The sequence below is a fragment of the Bison bison genome, unplaced genomic scaffold (genome assembly GCF_000754665.1).
Source record: "Bison bison bison isolate TAMUID 2011002044 unplaced genomic scaffold, Bison_UMD1.0 scf7180017862133, whole genome shotgun sequence".
Lineage (NCBI taxonomy): Eukaryota > Metazoa > Chordata > Mammalia > Artiodactyla > Bovidae > Bison > Bison bison.
The window spans coordinates 4,018-16,405 of NW_011492705.1; the positions used below are offsets into that span (position 1 = coordinate 4,018).

The window sequence follows — 12,388 nt, forward strand, 5'->3', positions numbered from 1 at the left end:
TTGGAGAATGGAATTAAAACATATGTAATATCATATATGAAATGAATCGCCAGTCCAGGTTCGATGCAGGATACCAGAAACTTGGGGCTGGTGCACTGGGATGACCCAGAGGGATGGTGTGGGGAGGGAGGTGGGAGGAGGGGTTCAGGATTGGGAACACGTGTACACCTGTGGCAGATCCATGTTGATGTATGGCAAAACGAACACAATAAAAAAAATTAATCTAAAAAAAAAAAAGCACAGGTTGAGTGAATGAGGCTGGGGATTCCATAGTTTTTGTCTCTTTTCTACTTATGGGCTCTGCTTCCATTAAAACATGTGGTATAGGGGGACTTTTCTGGTGGTCCAGAACTAAGACTCCATGCTGCCAACACAGGGGGGCTTGGGTTTGATCATTGGTCAGGGAATTAGATCCCACATGACAAAATTAAGAATTCATATCCTACAACTAGGAGTCCGCATGTTGCAACGAAGATGCGGTGCAGCCAACATTTTTTAAAATGTGGTATAGATAGCCTAGAAGTTCAACTGGATGGATTTAAAACCAAATGGCATATGTAAATTTTACTTGGACCTTATGACTTTTCAATCCATGAGTTATTTGAAAGTATCTTGGAGGAAAGAGTAAGGTACCAAACTGGATTGGAGTAGCCAAGTGGGTGGCCAGTTTCCTGAAACTCACCTCCATGTCCAGATGATTTTCTTCCCTTCCCAGGCACTCCAGAAGCTGATCTGCACCACATCTGTTCATCAGGTCAAGTCTGCTTCTCACACAAAGCTCAGCTTCTTCATATGTCTCCCATGAACTTCTGGGCTGATCGACGAGAAGCTGGGATCTACTACAGAAGCTGATCTACTACTCCAAAGGGATAACATGTTTCCCTTCCCTGACCTCAACACCCACCTCTTTCCCAACACCTGGTCCTGGGCTCACTGCTGCTCTCCCAGCTCCAGATCTCAGAAGGCAGAGATGTTCTGACTCAAGTGGGAGGACTCTCCTGATTGAGGAAGCCCAACCAGCTTCTCATGAGTCTGAGGTCTGCTCTACTGGCGTCTGGGGCACTTGTTAGGCTGAGGGAGTTGAGGTGTGATGACCTCTCAGGGGAATTTGTCCCCAGAGGGGGAGTAGAGAGCAGACAGAGAAAGAAGAATGGGAATCACTGTCAGCACTGCTGACTCCCAGGGGACAGGGGACCCCTGAGGCTTCCAGTTTAGATGTTAGGACTAATCTCAGAGCTTCCAAACCTCACTGTGACATCTCAAGGGCATGCTTCAGTTTCCTTTACTATGGATTATCAAGAGTGGACAAATAATTATGTGGGTGAATATTTTCATTTTTGGAGACTCAGATGTGGACCAAAGTGTATTCTAGGTTTGGGGAGGTCATGAGTCAATGTGAAAAGGCTGCAGTTTCCAGGGGATTCCATGGGGGTAGATCAATGGTGTGTACATGCTTTCCACTGTCTGTCTGCATGTAGAGTAAATATTTTACTAGGTGAGATTAGGTTAACATTAATGTATATTTAAAGGGCAGGTTCCAGCAAAAGTTACTGTCACATTTAGCAAAAGAGCTTTGGAAAAAAGGTATGTATTTCATAGTTTAGACTAAGAGCAGTGTTTTGAGGTAAAGTGTTGGGGAAAGGAGATATTTCCTAGAACGTTGGCCTTGTCACTTAGTAGTTGCTTTTAATAAGCTTCTTAGCCTCTATAAGCTTCAGGTTCTTCATCTGAAAAATTAGTGTAACAATTCTGGCACCAAAACAAGAAATGAAATTTCCTTTTGAGTTCTATACTGAGAATATTGTGTATTACGGTGAATAATATCTACAACAATATTATAGGAAATAAAACACATTCTGCTACCACCCTCAGAGTGCCACTGCCTCACACAGAACATGTATTTGTTGAAGAATGATCACTACAGTAATGTTAGCTAACACATCCATACATTTACATGGTTAAAACTTACTGACTTGTTTTGGTGAGAACTGTTATATCTGCTCACTCAGACGTTTAAAAAAAATTTTTTTTCAAATTGAGGTCTAGTTGATGTACAATATTATATAAGTTTGGGTATCCAACATAGTGATTCATAAATTTTAAAGTTATATTCCATTTATAGTTACTATAAAATATTGGGTGTATTCCATGTGCTGAACAATATGTCCTTGTAGGTTACTTATTTTCTGCATAGTGGTTGCTTTTGCTACTGCTCAGTCACTTCAGTCGTGTCCGACTCTGTGCGACCCCATAGATGGCAGCCCACAAGGCTCCCCCATCCCTGGGATTCTCCAGGCAAGAACACTGGAGTGGGTTGCCATTTCCTTCTCCAATGCATGAAAGTGAGAAGTGAAAGTGAAGTCGCTCAGTCGTGTCCGACTCTTAGTGACCCCATGGACCCCATAGTGGTTGGTAACTCTTAATTCTCTACCCCATCTTGCCTCTTCCCTCCCCTCTTCCCTACTGCTAATCTATAGTTTGCTCCATATATCCATGAACTGTGTCTTTTTTTCAGTAGTTTCTTTTTTCAGTAGTCTACATATAAGTATTATCAGACAATACTTGTCTTCCTCTGTTTTATTTTTTTAAGGGGAAATTGTTTTATTTAGATCCTTGTTTTTATTCAATGAAAGATTCTTTAATTATATAGTGCCTTTACAATTTTGAAGTTTCACTTACATGATTTCATATAATTCCATGCTGCTACTGCTGCTAAGTCGCTTCAGTCGTGTCCGACTCTGTGCGACCCCAAAAACAGCAGCCCACCAGACTCCCCCATCCCTAGGATTCTCCAGGCAAGAATACTGGAGTGGGTTGCCATTTACTTCTCCAATACATGAAAGTGAAAAGTGAAAGTGAAGTCGCTCAGTCATGTCAGACGCTTAGCAACCCCATGGACTGCAGCCTACCAGGCTGCTCCATCCATGGGATTTTCCAGGCAAGAGTACTGGAGTGGGGTGCCATTGCCTTCTCCATATAATTCCATCATAATCCTTAATAAAATTCCTAAGGCTCTATTGCCTCTCCCTTCTTCCCTCTCATCACTGGTGGCCACTAGTTTGTTCTCTATCTGTGAATCAGTCATCATCTGTCCTCACACAGAGTTATTACATTATTATTGACCAGACTTCTTATGATGTATGGTGCATCTCTGCAGCTTGTTGATTTATAGCTGGAAGCTTGTATCTCTAATCCCCTTCCACTTTCCCCCTCCCCTCCAAATCCCCTCTGGCTATCACCCATTTGTTCTCTGTATTTATGAGTCTGTTTTCATTTTGTTTTGTATTTTAGATTACATATTAAAGTGATATCATATGGTATTTCTCTTTCTCTTGTGTGACTTATTTCACTTAGTATAATAGCCTCAAGTTCATCCATCTTGTTGCAAATGGCAAGATTTCATTTTTTATGGCTGATTAATCGTCCATTTTCTATGCACGTTACTGAAAGGTATATGGGCTTTGGCTGCTCACCTCTCAAAAGTCAACAGACAGACCAGGTTGGTGGAAAGGAAAGTTTGCTTTATTTCAGGTGCCGGCAACTGCGGGGAAGGGTGGCCGACATCGACATCTGTCCAAAGGCCGACTTCCACCCCGCCCCCAACAAGCAGGGGGTGAGAGCTTTTACAGACAGACTGGCGGCAGGGTGGGAGTGGGGGCGAGCAATGTATAGAAACAGCATAGTCATTTTCAAACTGGTCATCGTTGATCTGACCAGCATCATCTTGGTTGTTTTAGGTACAGTTAATAATCTTCAGTTTCAGGGTGCATATGTTCCCATTTCTTTTCAGCCAGTTCTCAGAATTGTGGCCCCTCATGACCTGGGTACAATCTGGTCATCAAGCAGTTAACTTCTCCACCTGATAGTCTAGTATCTTTAAGACAGCTCCTAGGATATGGCTCAGAATATTATCTACAGCCCTTGAGAAAGCACTAAAGGTCCTTGACTTTAGTTCAAGCTTAATGACCACGTTATTATTATTTGGTCTCCTTTGACTGTTTTCCTTTGTTTCTGCAGTTCTTCTCTGATTAAACTTACTCTTTGACAAAAGGCAGGCAGAGGACATGGTGGTCGTGGGGGTAGCCACCCCCCAAATGTAGCAGCCTGCTCTGTGTCGTGCACACCACATCTTTGTTTAATCTATTCATCTACTGATGAGCACTTAGTGAGCTTTCATACCCTCTTTATTGTAAATAATGCTTCAGTGAATATCAGAGTGCATTTTTTTGGATTAGTGTTTTTCTTTTATTCAGGTAAATATCCAGAAGTGAAATTGCTGGATCATTTAGCAGTTCCATTTTAACTTTGTAAATTCCTTCCAGTATAATTTTCCATCCACATTGAAATCTGGTGTAGTTAAAAGACCAAATTAGATTCCAATGTGTCAGGCAGAGGACAGTAATGTGTCTCTCTCACAATCAAGTACTTGCTTTAACCAGGGTGTTATTCTGGCTACAGAAACATAAAGTAGCAGTTACTACCTGACAGTCACAGTATGTCATAGAGGTTCAAAGGCAGGCATCCTCCTAGTGCAACAGCAAACGTAATGATATGTGACTCAAGTGATAAGCCCAAATTACTATAGTTTAGGCAGGTCTTTAAGGAACTCATTGACATTGTCTTTCTAAATTGTACATAAATTGTATATAAAAGGTCTCAATGGACATGAATTTCAGCAAACTCTAGGAAATAGTGAAGAACAGAGAAGCCTGGCATGCGGCAGGCCATGGGGTCTCAGAGTGGGAAATGATTTAGCGACCAAACAACAACAAAATAAAAGGTCTCAGAAAATTGTTTTAATGTAGGTTTGGTCCAATTCTTCGTCTCATGGAAAAATGAATTCTGGAACATTATTGGCCATGACTCAGCACTACACATGAGATAAACAGTTAAGAACACTAAACTCTTGCTTTGAGGTAGTTTCTTAAGAAAGGAATATTGAATCCCATTCCTGCCTTTATTTTTCATTAGGTGATCTCTCTTCAACTGCCTTAGTTCTTGCACTTTTTCTGATTTCTACCTGTCCTAACCCAAACCGGGCTTCTCTGGATAATCAGCTCTGGTTCAACCCTACCACCCTCTATAGGCATGCAGCAAGATGAGACTCTCCAGAGCTGCTGCTTTCCTCCATTTCTGTTGAAGAATTGATGCTTTTCAACTGTGGTGCTGGAGAAGACTCTTGTGAGTCCCTTGGACAGCAAGATCAAACCAGTCCATCCTAAAGGAAATCAGTCCTGAATATTCATTGGAAGGACTGATACTGAAGCTGAAGCGCCAATACTTTGGCCACCTGATGCGAAGACCTGACTCACTGGAAAAAACTGATGTTGGGAAAGATGGAGGGCAGGAGGAGAAGGGGGAGACAGAGGAAGAAAAGATTGGATGGCATCACCTACTCAATGGACATGAATTTGAGCAAACGCCAGAAGACAGTGAAGGACAGGCAAGCCTGACATGCTGCAGGTCATGGAGTGGCAGAGTTGAACATGACTTAGTGGCTGAACAACAGCAATTACCAAATAAGTCACTATATAATCTGTCTGCTACTTGGAGTTTGCACTATTTTTATTGTGATGGGGTGGAAAAGCTTTCTGCTTTGAAGATCAGACTCCTGGCTTTTTATGTATGCACACTATTTTTTGAAACACAGATGTCTCCCATTCTCCGTCTACTACAGCCCTTACATCTTAAAACAATACTGCAATTAATCATAATTGATTTATTTCCTACTGATAAGATTTTATGTTTTGGCCTATTTTTATATTAAAAACTAAGATTCACTCAAATAAAATCTCTACACTCAACATACGGTTATGGCAATATTTCTGTGAGATTCTTAAGACTTGAAGTTTCTAGAATAAGTATTAAATTATATATTTTAAAACATAATTTAGTGATAGATGGAGGGAGGAAAGGTTTCAGCATTCCACCTGTGGTATGGATAATTTCTTGATTCTTATTCTTTCTGGTCATTAGCAATTTTTAGTTGTTTGGTTAAAAAATGATGAAATTGAAAAGAAATAAAGTCATAGCAATATAATAAGTGAGGAACAGAAAAACTAGGAGGAGAAAAAGTGAAAACTGAAGTTTTAAACAAGAAAACATTTTTGAATGAGAAAAATGAGGAATTATAAAAATATTCAAAATGAAAATTAGCTAAAATGTACTCTTTCTCCTCCTCCTCTCCTTCCGTCTCCCCTTTCAAATGTTTGCACAGGCATCCAACAGCTACAAATTAAGTAATTATTTGTAGCAATATACTGAAATGTGAAGGATTTTGGAGGATAAGTCTTGAAATGAGAAATTTGTTTAGGAAATATCTGTGGGAAAAAGATTGGTTTAAAGCATCTCCTCTGGAAAATGCAATGTAATGAATCTTCATAGAAAGAGGAGAAACAGTGGGGAAGAACATCATGATTTAAGCAGAAGCAAAGTCAAATAAAGGGTCTTCATCAATGGATGTAATTGACCACAATGCCTATTCTCACATGGGTTAAAAATGTTAACCTCCAAGAGCTTGCTTGTTCACCAAGACCCAGTAGAAACCAGATTCAAATGGGGAAGATTCCCTTGTGTTTTCATCAAGGGGGTGCTGCCTGAGGTTTCCTCCTGCCCACCAGCTTCCTCAGACCCTGTTTCAGGTCTTTGTTTCTTAGGCTGTAGATAAAAGGATTGAGCATGGAGGACAGAACTGTGTAGACGATTGTTGCCACGTGGTCCCTGACAGTGTAGGTGGACACAGGCTGTAAATAGACATAGAAGATGCTGCCATAAAAGAGTGTTACCACAGTGAGGTGAGACCCACAGGTGGAGAAGGCTTTGTGTTTCCCGGCAGCTGAGGGAATTTTGAGAACCGTGATGAGGATTCGTATGTAAGAAAAAGCAATGCATAGAAAAGGAGTCACCAAAAAGGCAGATGCCTCTGTCATTAACACAATTTCATTGACAAATGTGGAGGAGCAGGATAATTTCATCAGAGGGCTGAGGTCACAGAGAAAACGATGGATGATATTGGAGTCACAGAAGGTGAGGTGATTCAGTAGAAGTGTGTGTAGGAGAGAATGGAAGTGAGGCAATGAGCAGGAGATGGCCACCAGCAGGACAGAGCGGTGGTGACTCATGATGGTGACATAGTGGAAGGGGTCACAGATGGACACATAGGGGTCAAAGGCCATGACTACTAGAAGCCAACTGTCAGTGTTGCCCAAGGCATATATAAAATACATCTGGGTCAGACACCCAGCATAGGAGATGGTCTTGTGTGACAGAAAGTTCACCAGCATCCTGGGGACAATGGTTGTGGTGAAGCAAATGTCAGTGAAAGACAGGAAACTCAAGAAGAAATACATGGGGGTGTGCAGTTGAGGGTCAGAGTGGATGGTGAGCAGGTTCCCTGTTATGGTGACCAGGTATATGATGAGGAAGAGGATGAAGAGTGGCTTCTGGTCCTAAGGCCGGGAGGAGAGTCCCAGGAGGATGAATTCAGAGACACTACTGGTTTGGTTGAGTCTTTCCATTGACTTGGGTCTAAGTTATATGCAATTGTTTTGTTATTTCACATGCTCCAATTCCATTGTCCAAAACAGGAGAACCCACCAAGGCTTTTTGGTTACCAGTAGCAACTGTACTTTCCCAAAGAATCTGTCTGCAATGCAGGGGACCTGGGTCAATCACTGGGTTGGGAAGATTCCCTGGAGAAGGGAATGGCTACCCACTCCAGCATTCTTGCCTGATGAATTCTATGGACAGAGAAGCCAGGCAGGCTACAGTCCATACTGCCACTAACACTTTCACTTTCACAGCAGGTGTGCAGGGAAAGCTTCTCATCCTCATGGTCCATGATGTGGTCTTAGCTTCCCAAATCCATGGGCATCATAAGGACCTTATATAGCAAGCTGTAGGGACAGAAGAAGAGTTTTCCTATAGAATCTATCAGAGTGGTCTTCTTTGATTCAAGTTGCTTAGTTCCTATTCTGGGAGAAACTCTGTTTCCCTAATGGGAACATAGCAAAAAATAATATTTGCTTTGTGTAGTTCATGTTGTATTTTGGGAGATAAATCATGGACAAACAGAATATGGAACATTATATCAGGTGAAGAGAAGTTTTATTAGCAAAATAGGGTATTATAAGACAATGGAGATGGCTGGAGGGTGTGGATGGTGAAACACAGAAGTCGCAGAACCATCATTCCTTCTAAAGCACAATAAGTTGTTATCCTATTGGATTTAACTTTGCACATCTGGGGAACGGGTAAAGGTTTGCTGAAACAACCAATAGGGCAAGTCTAAGAGGAATGGTAAAGCTAGGTCAACATTGTTTTATTTTCCTTGTTTGGGCACAGAATGGGAAGCTAATCCTCCTTATCTCATGGCATGATATCATTTTGCAAAATTTTATGGAAGGAATATTTGTTCATGCATCTAGTGATTTGAGTGTATCAGTAGTTAAAGCAGAAAATAACAACCAGTGTTTACAAATACATATTCCCTATGAAACCTATGCTAAGCACTTGACTAAATCCCATGATAAGGAATTATGAAGTATGCATTGTTTCAGGAACCTAAGGTTTACAGAGGTGAAGCGGTTTGCTCATGGTTACTAAGGAGTTGAATAGCAATCAGGTATCAAACACCAAGCTTATGCTCTTAAGCATTATGTACCTCTCCTCCAGTTTTGGTATATTTATTGTCTATCACAATCAGGCACAGACACTGTTTTCCTCATTTTGACAGTTTCCTACACGAATTACCCTTCTATGTCCCTTAACTGACAATGTTTCTTCTTCCATGATCAGAATGCATCTTTGGAGTTGCAAAAGAGGTAGCCTATCTTTCTGTGAAGTAGAGATGGAGGAAGTTGAAATTTTGAATCTCCATGATAAACTGGCCAAAATCAGGTGGAAAATTTTGACTATGTGTGACCGCTGTGTGTCTAGTGAGTGGAGTTGGGGTCCTGGAGTGGACAGTGCCCTGGACTAAAGTTGAATTGTGGGAGTTTGATTTGTCCTCCATCACCTGTTCACAAACTCATTCTTGATGTTTAATGAATAGCAACTGAGATACTATGTCTGTAAAGCAGTGTATCACACACTGATCAATATTCAAAGATGAGGTATTTATGGAAGGTTTGACTGGGGAATGTGGAATACAAAAGTTAGTGCAGAGTTAGTGAATTAATGGGATTCAGTGCTGCAGGTCACAGATGTGAAGAACACACAGGTTGATGACTAGAAAAAAGGAGGAACATTTTGGATCTGAGAATCAGGAAGAATCGTTCTAAAAGCACAGGGTGAGTGGATCAGACTGTGAATATGATGGGTTTTCTTTTCTTTCCCTTCTACTGGTGGGGTTTTACTTCCAATAAAACCAATGGTATAAATGGGTTAGAGATCAAACTGGTTGAACTAAAGACCAAATGCCACATGGAAGTTCTACTTGGACCTTAGGATGTCTCAATCTGTGAGATATTTGAAAGTATCTGGGAGAAAACAAGTAAGGTACCAAAGTGGGTGGGAGTAGCCAAGTGGGTGGCCAGCTTCTGAAGCTCACCTCTATGTCCAGATGCTTTTCCTTCTTTCTCAGCCTCTCCAGAAGCTGATGTGCGCCATGTGCGTTCGTCAAGTCACGTCCGCTTCTCAGTCAAAGCTCAGCTTCCTCATGTGTCTCCCATGAAATTCAGGGCTGATTGACAAGGAAACAAGCAGGGATGGAGGAGGAGCTGATATACTACTCCAAAGGGGTAACACGTTTTCCTTCCCTGACCTCAACCCCCGCCCTTCTTTCTTAACGGTCCCTGGTCCCTAGCTCACTGCTGCTCTCCCAGCTCCAGATCTCAGAAGGCAGAGATGCTCTGACTCAAGTGGGAGGGCTCTCTTGATTGTGGCAGTACAGCCAGCTTCTCACAGTCTGAGGTCTCCTCTGTGGCCTCTCAGATTCTTATTAGGCTAAGGATGTTGTGATGTGATGAACTCTCTAGGGGGTTTGTCTCCAAGGGGACAGAGGACCCCTGAGGCTTCCTGTTTAGATGTTGGGACTGATCTTTGATCTTCTTAATCTCTCTGTGACATCTCAAGGGCATACTTCTGTTTCCCCAACTATGAGTTATGAGGGATGGACAGATACTTATGTAGGTGAAAACTTGAATTTGGGGGGATTCGGATGTCGACCAAGGTGTATTCTAAATCTGGGGAAGACAAGCCAAAATGAGGAGGTTGCAATTTTTAGGATATTCAGTGAGGGGTAGTTCAATGGTGTAAATGTGCTTTCCAGTGTCTGGGGAGGCACATGGATTAGACATTTTTGTATGTGGGATTAGGCTAGTGTAAGTTTATATATGCTTAAATCACAGGGTCAGGCAATGGTTATTGTCATATAGCAAACGGACTTTGGATCAAATAATGCGTGTGTTTTCAGAGTTTAGTCTCAGAGCTTTGGGGTTCAGCAATGAGGAAAATAGATACTTATTAGAACGCTGTTCTTGTCTCTTAGTAGTTCCTTTTGAGAAGTTACTTAGCTCTATGAACTTCAAGTCCTTCCTCTGCTAAATGAAGATATAACTCTTCTTGGCACTGAAATCAGGGAGCAAATTTTCTTTTGGATTTTATACAGAGAATACTTGTGTATTTTGGTGAATATCATTCACAGCAAGGATATAGGGAAAAAAGTACATTCTGCTACTGCCCTCAGGATAAGCCAGTGCCTCATACAACACATGTGTGTCTTTTCCCTTACCTGTGAATTTAATTTAAAAATTTTATCTACATATTAAGAGTAAATACTATAGAGACAGAAAGTCCTGGATTTGGGTCCTGCATCTTCTAATTACTATTCAGATGGCTGGCTTTCTTTCTATTAATTTAATCTCTTGACAAATACTATTTATTTACAGTTTATTGAGAAATAATGGACATAGAACATTGTTCAATGTGTACAACACAGTGATTTGACAGATGTATTTATTGCAAAATGATGATCACAATAATGTTAGTTAACATATCCATAGTTTTGATTTTTGTAGTGACAACTTTTAAAATCTACTGTCATAAAAATTTTCAAATGTACAGCACAGTCTTGTTAAACCTAGTCACCTTGCTATATCTTTACTTGAACTATATGGATGATAGCAAATTGTTTCCTAAAGTGACTGTACAATTTATATTGCCACTAACAGCATAATTTTATATTGCTTCATATTTTTTAAACTTTTCATATTTATCCTCAGAATTCTAATTTTTGTTATCTGTTGGTGTGCAATGGCTTCCCATTGTTATTTAATTTTAATTTCTCTGATTATTAATGTAACACATCATATTTTCATATGATTATTGGTCATTTAGATTTTCTTCTCTTTTGTGACATGTTTATTTAATTTTTTTCCTAGACCCTCATCTCCCTCAGCCCCCAGCTTTGCCTGTTTTTCTTACTGATTTCTATGGATCTTTATGTACTCTTATTTTAATTGAGTTTTTTAATTGGTTTTTTGAATTTCAAATACCTTTTACTATTTTGTTATTTGTCTTTTTCTGCTATGATGTCTTTGATAGTAACACAGTCTAATTTACAATTTTCTTTTATGGTTAGTGCTTACTTTCTGTTTCTTATTAAAGAAATATTTTTCTATCTTTAGGAGAAAAAGATATTCTCCTATATTACTTTCTAAACATTTTTAGTTTTTGGTTTTCATATGTAAGTTTGTAACTCATCAGGAGTAAATTTTTGCATATGGTATGTGGTAAGAATCCAGTTTCATTTTTTGCATGTGATTTTCCAACTGTCTTAAGCTGCACTTAAGAAAAAATGCACCTCATTCGTGTGAAGTGTATACCAATAGGGGGCGGGGTGTGTGTGTTTCTGGGCTCTATATTTTATAGTATTTTTTAAAAAATAAATTTATTAATTTTAATTGAGGTTAATTACTTTACAATATTGTACTGGTTTTGCCATACATCAACATGAATCCGCCACAGGTATACACGTGTTCCCCATCCTGAGCCCCCCTCCCTCCTCCCTCCCCATACCATCCCTCTGGGTCGTCCCAGTGCACCAGCCCCAAGCATCCAGTATCGTGCATAGAAACTGGACTGGCGATTTGTTTCATATATGATATTATACATGTTTCAATGCCATTCTCCCAAATCATCCCACCCTCTACCTCTCCCACAGAGTCCAAAAGGCTCTTTTATACATCTGTTTCTTTTGCTGTCTCGCTTACAGGGTTATCGTTACCATCTTTCTAAATTCCATATATATGCGTTAGTATACTGTATTTGTGTTTTTCTTTCTGGCTTACTTCACTCTGTACAATAGGTTCCAGTTTCATCCACCTCATTAGAACTGATTCAAATGTATTCTTTTTAATGGCTGAGTAATACTCCATTGTGTATATGT

The 12,388-nt window shown here is 40.3% G+C and overlaps 1 pseudogene; it reads right to left on the minus strand.

Annotated features, from left to right (window-relative positions):
- Positions 1-6,581: 6,581 nt before the first annotated feature.
- On the minus strand, positions 6,582-7,517 carry LOC104983244 (annotated as a pseudogene).
- Between the last annotated feature and the right edge of the window lie 4,871 nt (positions 7,518-12,388).